The following is a 17,159-nucleotide window of genomic DNA, read 5'->3' as shown; positions in this document are numbered from 1 at the left end:
TTTGAGTATTTTTAATAACGAGTATTTTAAGAAGGCACGGGATGCGATGTTTTACGTGCTACTTACTCTAACCTGCTCAGACCACATAAACGTCCACCGCTGACTTGTCAACGTGAGCACACCCGTCCCCAACTCGGCAACAAAAGTGCACTCACGGCTCTTCTGGTGCCTCAGGTCGCAGCTTATCCTCCACGGCATCACGGAAGGGCTTTGCTTCCTCCTCGTCGCAGAAGTTTAAGCCCCACCTGACATTTCTCATAGAGAAAGTAGACATTTTTTTTGTTCTAGATTTTAAGCTTTCGTGACTGCAAGGAATCATACTCTTTGGTTTTGTTCGGTTAAAGTCACAACGTAGGTGAAAAATAAATGAGAAAGTCGACAGGTGGTTTGGAGGTGTAATGCTGCGTCAAATGACTGAGCCCAGCACCGCCGATCCTGGATTCAAACCCAGGCGAGCGTGCAAAGTTAAACCAGATTCTCAAGTGTAGCCAAGATGAAGATCTTAGCCAAATCACCAACAAGAGCTCAAACAATCAGTCTTGTGAAAAATGTATTTCTGCATTTACATATATTGTAGTTTACCTTTGAGAGATAAAAATACATTGCTGAATTATTGAAATGTGAAGAACTGTTTAACACGTCGGCTTTCGCGACCAATATCATCCTTATTCTTGGTTTTATTGTTTCCCTTCTACGTGGTGGTGACTTTACCGAAAGAGCCAAGAATATGAATCCCTGCAGTCACGAAAGCTTTAAATCAAAATATCATCCTCGTAGGTTTTATTGGGTTAGTTCGCGTGAATACGTAACTGTGTTGTGAAACGTGCCACCATCCGACACAGCCAATTTGTAAGGTTCGTCACAAACAGAACATGCCAAGTCGTACTCAGATCGTTAACGTTGTGGCTTCGCTCCCCAACACACCGGCGTGAGTTGTACTAGTAACGAATTGGCGTCTTCTGTTTACGTGACAAACCTTACTAGTTGGCTGCGCCGGGTGGTGGCAGATTTAACGACACAACATTTATATATAACCTCAAAAAATAACCCCCTGTGTTATGGTGAAGAACTGTCTATTGGGTAAGAATGGCTCTTTCAAGCAACTCCAGAAGCAGCTGTGCAAGTGTAGTGGCCTTATTGACGACGGAGACTTATTCTTCGGAGGCAACACGTATTTATTACAGACACTTCACTCTGCAGTGGCTAATCTGATACTTGAAGAGGTAACGGCCTCTTCACCCGTACTCTACAAAGGGAAACGTTCCCCGAGCCTTAGCCCACACCAGTTCCCTGGTTCCCTCTATCCTGGTCCTCTCTCAGGAGGCTGTCTGAGCTGGCCCAGCTTCGGTGCAGGTCCCGATCACCAGCCACACGAGTCAGGCCCTCGGAAGGACATCGGCCCTCGTGGCTCTGGGGTCACACACTGGCGTGCTGTGCCCGGCCCTCAGAAACACAGCGGGCCAAAGGAGTTCCAGGGTCTGGCTAGTAGATCTTCGTTCTTCACTGGCTCTTCATCTTGCTTGAGTCGAACTAAACCTCAGCTCCCCGGGTCCCACCTTTTATACTGTCCCTCACTGAGGGGCGGGGCTGGGAGTGATCACAGCGTCCCCCAGTCCCCCAGGGTGGTGGCCGTAGCGGACGTGTTTGTGGCCACCGTTACACAACCGCGTGTCACCCTCCCGTAACACCTCTACGCGTGTTTGTGGCCACCGTTACACACACGCGTGTCACCCTCCCGTAACGCCTCTCCACGTGTTTGTGGCCACCGTTACACAACCGTGTGTCACCCTCCCGCAACGCCTCTACACGTGTTTGTGTGGCCAACGTTACACAACCGCGTGTCACCCTCCCGTAACGCCTCTACACGTGTTTGTGTGGCCACCGTTACACAACCGCGTGTCACCCTCCCGTAACGCCTCTAACACATACAACACTCTTCATGTGCAAGGCAAGGTGGTCTGAGCCGGAGAAAGACCTGCAAAGATCACAAGCTCGCATTACAATTGTGGACTGTGGGGATGAGAATTTATTTTTCTGCCTCCACCACCATAACCACAAGCTTAGTAATGTGTGAACAACAGATCAATGTTGGTGAACAGATATACATGGGTTATCTCCACTGTAATGAAGGTGAGCGGTGCTGTTCAACAAAGCTGTAAGTATATTTGTACAGTCACTATACTGCAATTTTTTTTCGGGAAGACTGGTTCCCATTAAGTGAAAAATGGATCTCCCCTTTTCACGCATCAAATTAGAGCAGAAATGTAAATATATACACACACAGCAGATTGAGCAGTTGCTAACATTCGTCATCCATATTTCATTAGAATATTTATCCAGGAAAGCACCACCGAGACTGAAGACTACGTGCATAGATCAAAATGAACGCTCTTACAGACACCACAGTGCTGCCCTGCAAGTCGGGCGTGCAGAGTTTTACGATCTCTGCTTGATCCATAAACTCAAAGAGTTGCTGTGTAAGAGGAGTGTGGGCACCGTACTACGCTGATAAAAAAGAGCTCCATCCTCTGCTTGCTTTCACAGATACCATTAAAACATTAACCTTGTTTATATAAAGTGTTTTAGAAATGCTTCACAAGTTTCTTCACTTCCTGGGAAGACTGTTATAAAGTTCACAGACCTTCAATAATGCACACCATAAATTTCATCAATGGTATACTTTCATAAAACGTATATTTGAGCTTATTTCCATTCACATTAATGAATGGCATCTCGGCTTAAATAAAATTAACGTTATGCACACTTGAAGGTCAGAAGCTGTATTCCTGTATAATCATCTGTTTGAATGCAAAATGCAACCTATATGTTAACCTTATCCAGGAACACAAATCAAAGTGTCACCATTGTCAAATATACATTTGACGGCTCTTATCTGAGCTCGAGGGTAGAAGTTACACATTTATCGGCAGGCACCGGTCTCTGCACAGGATGACTCTTCTATTCTATTTAGGATGTATAGCAAGGTTGGCTACGTACTGTGCGAAAGAAGTTCAACATACACACATGAGGATTACAATAATCATAAGAATAACGCGAATGATTTTTGTCCAGAATAGCCTCCTTGAGTCTCGAGATATTCGTGTCGAGAATACTGCCATTGGGATGCTGTGATGACGTTGATGGGCACCTGCAAACGTGGGAGGAGGAGCACCCGCAGAAGATTCCTGACCTTCACGCTTCAAGGTCGCCCCTTCTTCATATTTCACCGTCACTCGTGGCCACGTAGCGAAGCGTTTTTCTGGATTTTGTTGTTATTCTGTCTCTCACTGTTCAAATAAACCTACCATTAAAATTATAGACTGATCATTTCTTTGTCATGGGGCTAACGTACAAAATCAGCAGGGGATCAAATACTTTTTTACCTCACTGTAGACTCAACACTACCATAGACACAACACTACCACCCATAGACTCAACACTACCATAGACTCAACACTACCATAGACTCAACACTACCATAGACTCAACACTACCACCCATAGACTCAACACTACCACCCACAGACTCAACACTACCATAGACTCAACACTACCATAAACTCAACACTGCCCATAGACTCAACACTGCCCATAGATTCAGCACGACCCATGGACTCAACACTGCCATAGACTCAACACAGCCCATAGACTTATGGACCACAACGCCTGTCACCAGACTTATGGACCACAATGCCTCTGTGTCACCAGACTTATGGACCTCAACGCCTCTGTGTCACCAGACTTATGGACCACAACGCCTCTGTCACCAGACTTATGGACCACAACTCCTCTGTGTCACCAGACTTATGGACCACAACGCCTGTGTCACCAGACTTATGGACCACAACGCCTGTGTCACCAGACTTATGGACCACAATGCCTCTACGTGTACAATTTTTTTTTTTACCAATTCCACTTCACAATAAAATTGTAGACGGCACAATATATATTTCTGAATCTTTATTGTTACCAACATTTTTTAAAATATTCTCTGTTAAGGCAAAATTCTGAAATATTGGATTCTTTACAAAGCCTTGTGAATTCACCTTGTATCTGAACAAGTTCAATTTGTGCACATATTTTTTTGTCAAACGTATAAATAAAAAAGACATTGCTTACAAATATCAGCTCTATGCTTTCAAGTCAATACAGTTTGGGTAGTGAATAAATTATAGTCTAAATAAGCTACACAAGACGAATTGTAGGCAAATATAGTTATAATCAAAGACATTTCTAAACAATCACGTGGTCCCTGTAGTCGCCGTTAGAGACACAAAATCTGCTTGAAAGAAGCTTTTAATGAAGAAATAACAATGATCTAATTCAAAACACAACACGATTCAAAGATGTTTCATTTTAAAACTTCAAAACGGAGCACGGGGCGCTTGCGTGAATGCGTCCTTCGTGTGCCGTAAATGTTGTGACTTTCCTGGCCGAAGGCCCTAAAATGCTTGGACCCTTATTGGTGCACAGCGTCTCAACTGCAGTGGGGCTTGCTTCAAGCGATAGGTACGAACATCCAGACGTGAATCAGCAAGGTGCATTTCTAGTCTTAGTTAGACAAAATCTACGTCAACACGTAACACAAAACTACAATTCGTGTTGTAGAGAATGTACCTCCTCCTATACGTGTAACTTTTAAGTGGTATGCCTTGTAACTGATGAATGATCCGAGCGTGCTCCCTATTTCAAAGACAATGAGTTGCTTCAGAGGCCGACGCTTCGTGAAACACAAAAGTGCCCTTTGACCTGCATCACAAGAACAACGGGTCTCACCTGAGTTCTCTGTACAGGTTACTTCCAAACAGGCACACCTTGTCCTAACATCACTTATTCAATGTGTGACCCTCAGACAAAATGTTACATGCACACGCACAATCAGACAAGTATTCATCCTAAATTATTGACAGGCATTTGAACAAAAATTGAATTACTGCAGTGAAATAGACCTCATCAGGTTACATCGTATTAACAAGAAGCTGTTTTTAAAAAAATATGCACCGTCTGCTTAACAGTGTATGTACAACGCACTATTGCCATTTGCACGCTGGCGTCTCGGTAAAATTGATAACATTCTAAACATTATCTACAAAGTCACGTAGAAGGGAAATAATAAGATAATAAAATAATCAAATAAAATTCTCACGACGTTTCGGCTTCTTGCGAACGTCGTGAGAATTTTATTTTGTTTCATTTTTATTATCTTATTATTTCCCTTCTACGTGGTGACTTTACCGAAAGAACCAAGAAGATGAATCCCTGCAGTCACGAAAGCTTTAAATCGAAACATTACCAACAAACTCCACAACTAAGATGACACATCAACCAACGCCCCCTACTGACAGGCTCTTGTCCACATGCAGGCCGGTGCAGGGCCACCACCTTGTACCACACAGGGGCAGCTGCTACTTGGGGATGCTCTTCGAGTGTCTGAAACGAGATACAAAACTCCGAGTTGCTGAGGCAATCTTGATTTGAAGTTTGTGACTGCAGGGATCCAAACTCATTGGTTCTTTCGGTAAAGTCACGTAGAGGCGATTAAGCAAGCACCATATAAATGCAATTGATAACATAGTGAATGCTTGGGGGCTTATTGGCTCTCGCTCCTGGTCAGAGATCTCCCCAATCCACAGGTCCACAAAGACTGGCCGCTCGCTCTTACTCTGCAGGTTGAACCTAGGAATTGAGTGTTCAACTTCGCATTCTTGTCATTAAAGGCCTGTGACAAAGGTGCATCTATTGTAGCGACATCGTCTCTGGCTTACACATCTACCGGGTCTCCACTTGACGTTGTATTGTCTAGGAGCAAGTCCACCCACACCTCCACTTCCACAAACTGCTGGGAGTTGCCTCGCTCTGCCTCACAGTCAGAATTCTCCTCCTGCTTCACGTTGCCTCCGTCGATGTGAAGGTCCCATTTTGGAGTTGAATATTCATCTTCACATTTTACCTTCACTTCTTCACTCTTCACCATCACTTCTTCACATTTCACTTTCACTTCTTCCCTCTTCACCATCACCTTTTCATATTTCACCTCGATAACTTTAAAAGTGTCCAAGCTGGGATTTTCTTCCGGTTCGTGTTTCATGAGGGATGGGCTCATGGTGGCACTTTGACTTTCACAAGCCGATTTCAGGCTCCACTCTTTGTGGATCTTCTGATGCTTTTGTGTTTTCTGGTGTACTTGAAGATGTTGTTGCTTTGAAAACGCTATGCCGCACGGAGTACACCTGAAGGGTTTCTCTCCTGTGTGTGTTCTCTGGTGTGTTACAAGAGTATATGAATGTGCAAACGTCTTCACGCACACACTGCACTTGAAGGGTTTCTCTCCTGTGTGTGTTCTCTGGTGTATTACAAGAGTAAATGAACGTGCAAACGCCTTCCCACACACACTGCACTTGAAGGGTTTCTCTCCCGTGTGTGTTCTCTGGTGTTCTACAAGAGTAAATGAATGTGCAAACGCCTTCCCACACACACTGCACTTGAAGGGTTTCTCTCCTGTGTGAGTTCTCTCGTGCAGTGTGAAATTTCCAGTACGATCCGTGCTGTATGCATGCTGGTCGCATTGTTGCCTTGTCGTACCGAGCTGCGCCGAGCGCCTTTGCTCCATCAGACCAATTCTGCAGAGGAAGCGTCAGAGGAAGCGTCAGCTGCAGACAGAAAAAAATAATATCCACACCATCTACACGACAGTATCGAGGCACAGCGGAATGCATATATAGTCACATGTGACTTACACGTCTATACTTATTCATATATTCAGGATGTAGTAAAAACGTTTCCCAAATTCATCACACGGGTTGTTATGGCACACAATGAGAGGGCAAATGGTTATAAACATGCCTGGAAGCCCTCGTATATTCAAAATGAATGTTCACCCAAAACTCCGAGTACACAATTTCGGCTGTCTGGCTACAAAAGGAATATTTATGAGAGCTAAATTCAGCTGACATAGCAAAGGGTGTTGAAAATAATACTATTTGTGTTATGCATAAATTAACGTTCAATCGCAACTTAGAGGTGTGAATCCAGGCTCAGATGTCCTTGAATGCTGGGATGAATAGTTCCGACTTCAGCTGCATGTGTGTGCTGTGTTAACTTCCTGTTTCCATTATTATAAAGAGTTCCAGAGGAAAACAAAAGTAAACTATTATTACGCTATAACCTCCGTGTTCAACAGAGTTAATAGACGTCACTGCAAACACAAACTGTACACTGTCACTGGGTAAACAGGTGGTGGCGTGTCTGGAATCATGCCTGGCCACCTTCATCTGCTTGGCATGAATGCTTCCTCACTCCACCAAGTAATTAATTGAGGATCAACGAACATAGCCGAGGCTAAATGGAGTTTGCGTGTCTCTCTCCGTGGTGAGATGTTAACTACCTCACCTGGTATACAGGACGTCGTGGGTTCGATCCCGACCCTGACACCTGCTGTATATTTGGAGTTTGCGCGTCTCTCCGCTGAGCGTCTTTGACCGATAGACATTGACACACGTATTCTTGTTGACTTCGGTAAAGTTACGTAGATAGAAAATAACAATAACAGATAATACAATTACATTAAATAAAGACCACTTTTGTTGCGATCAAAACGACGTGAGTTTTTTTGCTTTATTTACAATTTATTTATATTTATTTTCATTGTCATTTTTATTTAACTTTCTATCTACGTGACTTTACCGAAAGAACCAAGAATATTAATTCCTGCAGTCACCAAAGTTTTAAGTCAAAACATTCACACACGTTGACAAAGCCTCACCTTGTGTTGTTGTGGGCAGGTCGCTTCTGATAACAAGAGCGGTAAAGCAGCTCAAGCGGGCTTGGCCTGCTAACAAAAGAAAATAAAAACTGCGTGAATATTGACAATAAAACAAAGTTACAAAGTGGCGAGCCGGGTGAAGACAAATTAAACTTAAGCGAGATAATTAAAGTGAATGCAATCAGGCGAGGGCAGGAGGCAAGGCCCCGCGTGGCTAGGCCGCGCGTTGTAAAGTTCCAACCTGGACATCGATTCCTATGCTCGCTGCTACTCAACTGACATCCCTGAGAGAGAGAGAGGCTCTACCTTGGTAAACAACAACAACAACCACCACCATGAGAATTTCTCACCTCGGATTTCAGTGCAAGCGCGAATCGGCAGCCTCCTGTTACCTCGCGACGTCACGTGGGTAAGCAGGTAACATGACGTCACTTCCGGGGTAAGAGACACGCCCCTCCCATAATGAGCGCTCTGTAACTGAATAAATTATGTTAATGTTAACTGGTCATATGTCGAGGGATGGGGCGTGGCTGCTAAACTGGACGGCTTCAACGGACACATTATGTTAATGAACCGTAGTCACTGGGCGTGGCTTTGCCCAAATAAGGATTGCCACTGGATTGATATCGGCAGTGACCCAAGCGGAGGTGACGTCTAGCTCCAGAGCGCCATGGACGGGGTTGGGGGAGTGTGAATACCTTGGTGACATGACGTCACTCGCGAGGTACACCTCCCGCTGGCACTTCATACCGATGAGGTCATGGGGGATGGAATTTAAGTTGATTTACATTCATTTTCCATTGCCCCCTCCCTTGAGTGCGTGAACTGAGCAACAACAACGTGGACATTATTGTGTATACGTACACACTGTGTACACTTGGAGGCCACGTGAAGCGTCAAAGGCTCGCTGGAGGAAGTCACGTGACAGACTCAGCAGTTGCGATGGGTTAACTGACGGATGGCTATCGATTAGAAATCACATATCCCCGAGTCTCACCTGTGAGTGGCACCGCCTCACGTTGTTGTGGATCCCCACGTGGCTCGGAGCCTCAAAAGCTCCGTGACTTCCGGGTGGTGATACAAAGACAAAGATCCCCCGTGTAGCCTTAACAGACTGTTGGGGCAAGTGCTGTTAGCAAGTAGCAGCGCCACCTATGAAGGCCGGAACGGTACACGAAGGGGTGGGTGGCCAGCACCGTGCCCGACCGCCTTTGTCTCCCCAGTAGCGATGTTTACACACCGCACCAGGTACTCACTTGAGGCTGAGTCGACCTAGGGGAGGCCCAGAACCGGTTCAAATAATCGTCATTGGGTGTTGGCTGTGAGCGGGAATCAAACTCGGGTCGTTATGTTCGTAGAGCAGCGTACTAACCGCTAGACTACCGCCGAACACGTTACACACACACGGTACACACACACACAGTGTACACACACACGGTACACACACACAGTGTACACACACACGTTACACACGCACAATACACACACACACAGTACACACACAGTACACACACACACAGTACACACACACACAGTACACACACACGGTGCACACACATGCACGACACACACGCACAGTACACACACACACGCACGACACACACACACACGCATGGTACACACACACACGCACAGTACACACACACGCACAGTACACACACACGCACAGTACACACACACACGCACACACACTCACAGTACACACACACGCACGATACACACACACACGCACGGTACACACACACGCACGGTACACACACACGCACATTACACACACACACGCACACACACTCACAGTACACACACGCATGGTACACACGTACGCACGGTACACACACACGCACGGTACACACACACACACGCACAGTACACACACACGGTACACACACACACGGTACACACACACACACAGTACACACACACGGTACACACACACACACGACACGCACGGTACACACACACGCAGTACACACACAGTACACACGCATAGTACACACACACGCACGGTACACACACGCACACTACACACACACAGTACACACGCACAGTACACACACAGTACACACACACACAGTACACGACACACACGCACGGCACGCCCACACTCCTTCCGTCACGTGACTAAGGTTGACGCGCCGCCCCGTCTCCCGAGGTGACCTCTTGGCTCTCTCGTCTCTCCTCGACATGTAGATTCATTTCTTACTCTTACCTAGAAACGTCATTGTCTGTCTGTCTGTGTCTGTGGACGCAACTTGCGAGGAATTGTACTCACAAACTGTGGGGTTTACGTTTCAAATAAAGTGCCCAGATACCACGTGATAAGCCCCGTGGTGAGCCAGTGCTATTCCTAGTTCCAATCCGTCAACTTCAAAGTAGTTAAATTAACAATTTATTCATAATAAAGGTTTTTGGGTTAGATCGCGTTTATTTATAAATGTGTCGTAACCCTCCACCACCCGACACGGCCAATCAGCAAAAAAAAAGTGTCACGTTGACAAAAGACAAATAATTCACTACTTCAGCCCACCGGTGTGTTGAAGAGTTAATCCACATTTACAGTTTGAGTACGACGTTTCGCTGGTAAATACTTCCAGCATCATCGGGCAATTCGCCAGAATGGTAAAGCCCTCGCTTGCTCCCGGTTTTATATAGAGCAGCAGGGTGACGTCATCACTTAACTCATCAGGTGCAGTGATTAGAGGCGGAGGTAATGTAATTATATAATCGATTAGTAATCAGTCATTGGTGATGTTTTGTAGATTAGTAATTCTTTAAATCAAAATGTAATGTGTATTATTTAATAATACGCTTCCAGGCCGCACTAAGCCGGTAGCTGTCAGAGCGATTAAAGTTATTCTTGTTCCTCTCAATTTCAATGGATTCTCTAATTAGTCTTTGCCAGTAATAATTAGTTTTACACACCACTGCAACATTGTCAAAATCAATTGAGTGTCCTTGTTGACAAGCATGTTCTGCCACTGCCGACAGTTGTGTTTGAGATAATTTAATATTTCTCTGATGTTCTTTTAGTCTTACGCTGATGTTACGTCCCGTCTGCCCAATGTAGCAGCTGCCACATGAACAATTAATCCGATATACACCTTCTGTTGATAGTTTAGGTAATGCGTCTTTAGTGCAAGATACTAGTTTTTGAATTTTGTGTACTGTACCAAATCTTACTGTAATGTTTTGCTTTTGCAAAACGCGGGCTAATTTGTCAGTTACTCCTGAGATATATGGATTTTTTTTTATTGTTTTAACAATCTGGTCGCTTTCAGTAGTATTGCTTTGCGATCGTGATTTGGCATTCAGTGCTCTGTTAATTTGAGCATTATTGTAGCCATTCTGTCGTAGTGCGTCTTTAACGTGTTTAATCTCTCTCACTAGACTCTCACCATCTGACACTGTTTTCGCCCGATGTACGAGCGTCTTGATAAGAGAGGATTTTTGAGCTGGATGATGATGTGATTCTGCATTCAGATAGGCATCAGTGTGCGTTTGCTTTCTGTAAACGCTGTGTGTTATTTTACCGTTTAGGCCATGTCCAAGCAAAATATCTAGGAATGGGAGTGTGTTATTCACCTCCATTTCCATGATAAACTGGATGGCCGGGTTTTGTGATGCTGGAAGTATTTACCAGCGAAACGTCGTACTCAAACTGTAAATGTGGATTAACTCTTCAACACACCGGTGGGCTGAAGTAGTGAATTATTTGTCTTTTGTCAACGTGACACTTTTTTTTGCTGATTGGCCGTGTCGGGTGGTGGAGGGTTACGACACATTTATAAATAAACGCGATCTAACCCAAAAACCTTTATAATGAATAATATTGGTCGCGAAAGCCTACGTGTTAAACTAACAATTTATTACTAATCTCCATATATATACCAAAGGCAAAGTTGTGAATGTGTGCGTCTTTTCAAAAGGTTTAGCGTACTTCCCGACACGCACCAAACTGGAAATTTGCCATGTGGGTAATTTCCAGACTGTACACCATGAAAACATTATAAAAATAGACTTTTGTATATTTTTTTTGGGGGGGGGGGGGGGGGCGCAATAATGTATAAGCATGAAAACACCACGATACATAGGACTTACTTTGATTAGAATCTTGGAATTGATTGTGTACATGTTGAAATTGTTAAATGAGCATTTTGAGCACACTGCTGTTTTAATAAATGTTCATGATTCTGAGAATATAAGTGTAATTCTGAGCATCATAATGACCATATTGGAATTGTCATGAATGGGGGTGCAATGATTTTTTATAGCAATAGGAATGCGGTTTTGAGCATGACTATTGATATTTCAGACTCATTTATGACAATAGATTGATTTTGTTTTGCTCATCAATCAGGACACTGTTAATGATGCGCATGCCCATAAATTGTTGAAATTACTAGAAATGCAAGTTGTGTATACTCTCCAACCCCATTCCTCTACCTACCCATTCCCTTGACGGGCTCCGTGCCCACTTAAAACCCATGGTGGTGATGATTCCACCTCTCGCTGTAACAATCAAAGCACCTCCAACTTCTGAATGCAAAAGTGCTGGTTGGTGCAATGCCAAAACACATCGTCAACGCCGCTCCCAAGCCCGCCCTACGTTAGTTACATCGTTATGATCAACAAAATAAAAAGTTCCACAGAGGAAACTAAAATGACATTACACAGCAATCCCCAAAGTTGCACGCGGTAGGCTACACGACTCGGAGAACAACGTCAGACTTCAAGACTTGCATCGCCATCATCATCATTCTTCCTCTCCACAAGTCATCGCACGTCAATATTCAACAAGCTGCACACACGTGCAAGTCACCTCTCGACCCCCGCCACCTGCACAGTTAACGCGATCAGACCCGGGGGGCAAATTAAAATTGTCTTTGGTGACGTGTTGCAATCGGTGTAATTTTAATGATGTACGTACAGCAATTGCTGTACGTACATCAATTGCTGTACGTACATCAAATTATATCATTGACAACGGAGTCCGCTTTTGCGATATCTGTGTGCGGTCTTTTAATTATATAGATACGTAGTCAGTTCATTAGTATGGGGTTCCTCTATAAGGAATTGTAAAATGTATTACTTAATAATATGCTTCCAGGGTGCACTTAGCTTGTAGCAGTCAGAGCAGTTAAAATGACTGTACCTGTGTAGGTATGAAATAAAATGAATTTTATTTAAATAAAATAAATTTTAGTTATTAAAACATTAAATTTAACGTAGGTATAAAATAAAATAAAATTAAATAAATTAACTAAAAAATTTAATTTAACATAGGTATAAAATAAATGTAAATAAATGTAATTTATTAAAAAATTAATTTAACGTAGGTATAAAATAAATGTAATTTAAATAAATGTAATTTATTAAAAATGTAATTTAACGTAGGTTTAAAATAAAACAAATTTAAATAAATGTAATTTATTAAAAATTTAAATTAAACGTAGGTATAAAATACATAAAAAAATATTTAATTTATAAAAATTTCAAGTTAACTTAACGTATGTATGAAATAAAATTTTATTTATTACAAATTTAAATTAAATTTAACGTAGGTATAAAATAAAATTAATTTAAATTATAAAAAAATTACGTAGGTATAAAATACATTTTAATTAAATTAATTTTAAAAATAATTAAATTAAACATAGGTATAAAATAAAATGTAATTAAATTAAATAATAAATTAAACCTTTTTTTTACCTCCGTGACTTTACCGAAAGAAGCAAAGAGTGTGGACCCACGTGACATCAAGGCTGTCCTAGTCTAGGCAAGGCCTCAGGGTGTACCGGGCCTTTCACAACAACAGCAGCAACAACGGTTCTCTTGAGAAAATGCTTTTAAAAAAAGTCAACGTAGCTTACCTTGACACTCGCGAACTTTAATGATTAAAATAATTAAAACAAAACTAAACACTCACACGCACATGGGCGCGCGGCGTTCAGCGTGTAGGGCATTAAAAATGGTAGTGTCCTCCCGCGATCTGATTGGTCGCCGCGTGCCAAAGTGGGGAGGGGAGGGGGAGAGGGCCAGCGATCCGATTGGTCGAGAGGCAAACCTGGGAGCGTCTCCGGCGATGGTACGCAGCGATTGGTCAACGGTTGTCCTATGCTAATTTTGGTATGCTAATTAATTTTAATATGTATGCTAATGCAGTATATTTATCCATACTCATTAAGTTTAATGTTTATCCTAAATTACTTAAAAATTTATGCTCGTTTAGTCAACATTCTATGATAGTATCGTTATATTTTTTTACGCTATAACAGCAGTGCATACTGACTGTGGTGGTACCTGCTATGATTACAGCAGGTATACTCACTAATGGTACCTGCTATGATTACAGCAGGCATACTGTGGTGGTACCTGCTATAATTACATCAGTGCATACTGTGGTGGTACCTGCTTTCACTACAGCAGTGCATACTGACTGTGGTGGTACCTGCTAAGGTTACAGCAGTGCATACTGCTTATATGCTTTATCACGTGTCGTGAATGTGATAGTTTGATCCCAGAAATGGTGTCCTTGACCGGCCCAGAGCAGACATTTCACTTTGCCTTAGAACCTGAGGTGGCACAGCATTAGCAATTCCAAGTTCTTCATGTGACCAATAGCAACGAATTATGTGGCAAAACATTTGAAATGAGTGGGTTATGACGTACTGTACTTCACTCTTATCGACCATTAACATAAGTCTGTGTTACTGGCGTTGTGCTGTCTTGGCTGGTACCAACTTCTTCTTTGACCACGTGGACCACGCGGATGAATGGTTTACGCGAGTCGAGCGACCGATGGAGAAGACCTATGGGGGCACGCGGCGGGAGACTCTCAGGCAAAATCGTAGAAGCCGCATGAAAGAAGCCACGCGTGGAGGATAGATGCATGCTGATGAGACGTCGTCTTCAGTTCAATTTAAGTTTCATGTATCAGGTGTAGAGCCCTGTGAGCCGTGCGGCCCTTGACTCGGGTGCAACCGCAACAAAACAAAAACGTGAACAAGAAACGTCTTAAAGTGACTACGCGCAAACAGAAAAATCCAGGAAAAAAACAGCAGTCTTCCAGAAAAAAACAACCGTATTTCAACGCTGCGTGCACAAATCCCAGTGGGATGCAAGTGAAACAATAACCATAAGACAATTTAAAGTTACCAGGCTAACTCTGTACTACAACAAACGTTTTCAAAATCACCAAAACAAAGCTACAAAAAACAATGTAACAGTGATCAACATAGGCGAGGCCATAACCGATTCAGACAATCGTCACTGGTCTTTGCCGTGAGCGGGGAATCCAACTAGTTGGCCGACTTCGTGGCGAAGCGTGTTCATCACGACACTACCGCTTCCCACATTTACACACTCACGCAAAGACAAATATCCCGCAGCACCTGCCCCGAGCACCTTAACAGACTGTTGGGGCGGGTGCTGTTAGCGAGCATCTGCCCCGAGCACCTTTACAGACTGTTGGGGCAGGTGCTGTTAGCGAGCACCTGCCCCGAGCACCTTAACAGACTGTTGGGGCAGGTGCTGTTAGCGAGCACCTGCCCCGAGCACCTTAACAGACTGTTGGGGCAGGTGCTGTTAGCGAGCACCTGCAGAAATACATTGACATGGCGAGTGGAGCGAGTGTCGCTGTGTGTGTAGATTCCCGTGTGGGGAGTCGGCAGGGCTGTTGCGTCGCTAGAGGATTAACACAAATTTATATTCCAGTTGTTGAGTTCTTTTTTTTTTAAGTAATGGGCCTCCTCTACATCCACTCAGACTCAAAACGATGACAGCATCTGATTCAACGTGTTAAAACATTACCAATGTGGAGACCTCCCCTTGAAGGCATCAGCATAGGGGCGACAAAGGTGGCCAGGCGCGGTGTGCCGTGCTGCTCTTCAGCACGGCTCCGGCCCAAGGCTACCAGGGGGGGATCTTCGTCTCTGCAGCTGTATGTGAGGAGCGTGCTTAGCGGCACGCTTCACAATTTTCTTCCTCCACCCCCGGTTCCCTCCCTTTTGACTCCGGATTCTAAGAAGCCTGCGAGGTCCTCATCCACAGCCGCTTGGGCCGAAGCCGTCGCGGTCTACGAGGCGAACCAAGGGTACTGAACATCTGTGAGAACGAGCTTTATAGTTCATCGTATTCCTGCAGTGTGAATATTGATTGAGATTCTGATTCTGACCCAAGGCAAGGACAGAAACCCCCCCGTGTAGCCGTATCAGACTTGGGGTAGGTGCGCATCGCGAGTAACCAATCAACACCCACCACTCACTTGCTTCAGTGGAAAACAACTTGGACGTGCCCGCCCTTGCTCGACAGTAAACAATGATTTAATAGCGACGACGAGTACATTCATACGTAGAGTGACGCACCTTGAATGACGACATTCAAGGTGCGTCACTCTTCGGCCTGTGGCCGCACCTCTCAGCAATTTGCCTCTTTGGTTTTTCCTCTTAAACACCTGGCGAGTTGCTATCTCTTAAACAAGTAATTTGGCAAGGATAGTCTCGGTAACAATAAGTAAATCAATGGTAAACGAGCGCTAATTTAACAAGTGTAGAGGATTCTCACGATGGTTCGACTGCAACGCAAGCAGTCATCATCAGGTGCGAAAATCAACGGCAAGAAACATTTGAAAGTGGCGGTTTGTATTGATTTATTTTCTTGAAATGAAAGATGTCGAGCATCCTGAGCTAGCTAACACTGAGTGGCTCATGAAGTTGTACTATCTTGTGGACATGACTGGACATCTGAACCAGCGCAATGTGAAAATGCAAGGCATTGGAAATAGTCTTATCCTTTCAACAAGCAGTGTTTGCATTTGAAAACAAGCTGGAACTCTTCATCGTGGATATTGAAAAAGGTCGTTTACTGCACTTTGAAAAACTGAGAGAATTTAAAGATGTGTGCACAGCAAGTGACCCCGTTTAACATTTTGATCTCCAGCAGCTAGCTGGCTTCACATCTGATCTCCAGCAGTCATTCAAAGCACGCTTTGGAGAATTTCGTGAGTACACTCGTCTTTTCAAGTTCATCACTCATCCACACGAGTGTGCAGTGGACAAAGCCGACCTGAGTTACATCCCTGGTGTCTCCATCAGAGATTTTGAGCTGGAAGTTGCTGACCTGAAGGCTTCAGACATGTGGGTGAATAAGTTCAAGTCACTGAATGAAGCTTTGGAAAGACTTGAACGACAGCAAGCAGAGCTGGCGAGCAAACACGAGTGGACAGAAATGAAAAAACTTCAACCTGCAGACCAGCTGATTGTCAAAACATGGAACGCGCCTCCTGTCACATACCACACACTGCAGCGTGAGTATTGCTTTATTGACCATGTTTGGTTCTACGTATTCATGTGAGCAGTCATTCTCACATCTAAAAAACATCAAGACCAACCTACGATCCC

The sequence above is a fragment of the Petromyzon marinus genome, unplaced genomic scaffold (genome assembly GCF_048934315.1).
Source record: "Petromyzon marinus isolate PM22_M1 ecotype Great Lakes invasive population unplaced genomic scaffold, UKy_Petmar_22M1.pri1.0 PM_G_Scaffold_62, whole genome shotgun sequence".
Taxonomy (NCBI): domain Eukaryota; kingdom Metazoa; phylum Chordata; class Hyperoartia; order Petromyzontiformes; family Petromyzontidae; genus Petromyzon; species Petromyzon marinus.
The sequence above is the reverse complement of the archived record's forward strand: the minus strand, read 5'-3'. Positions refer to the sequence as shown.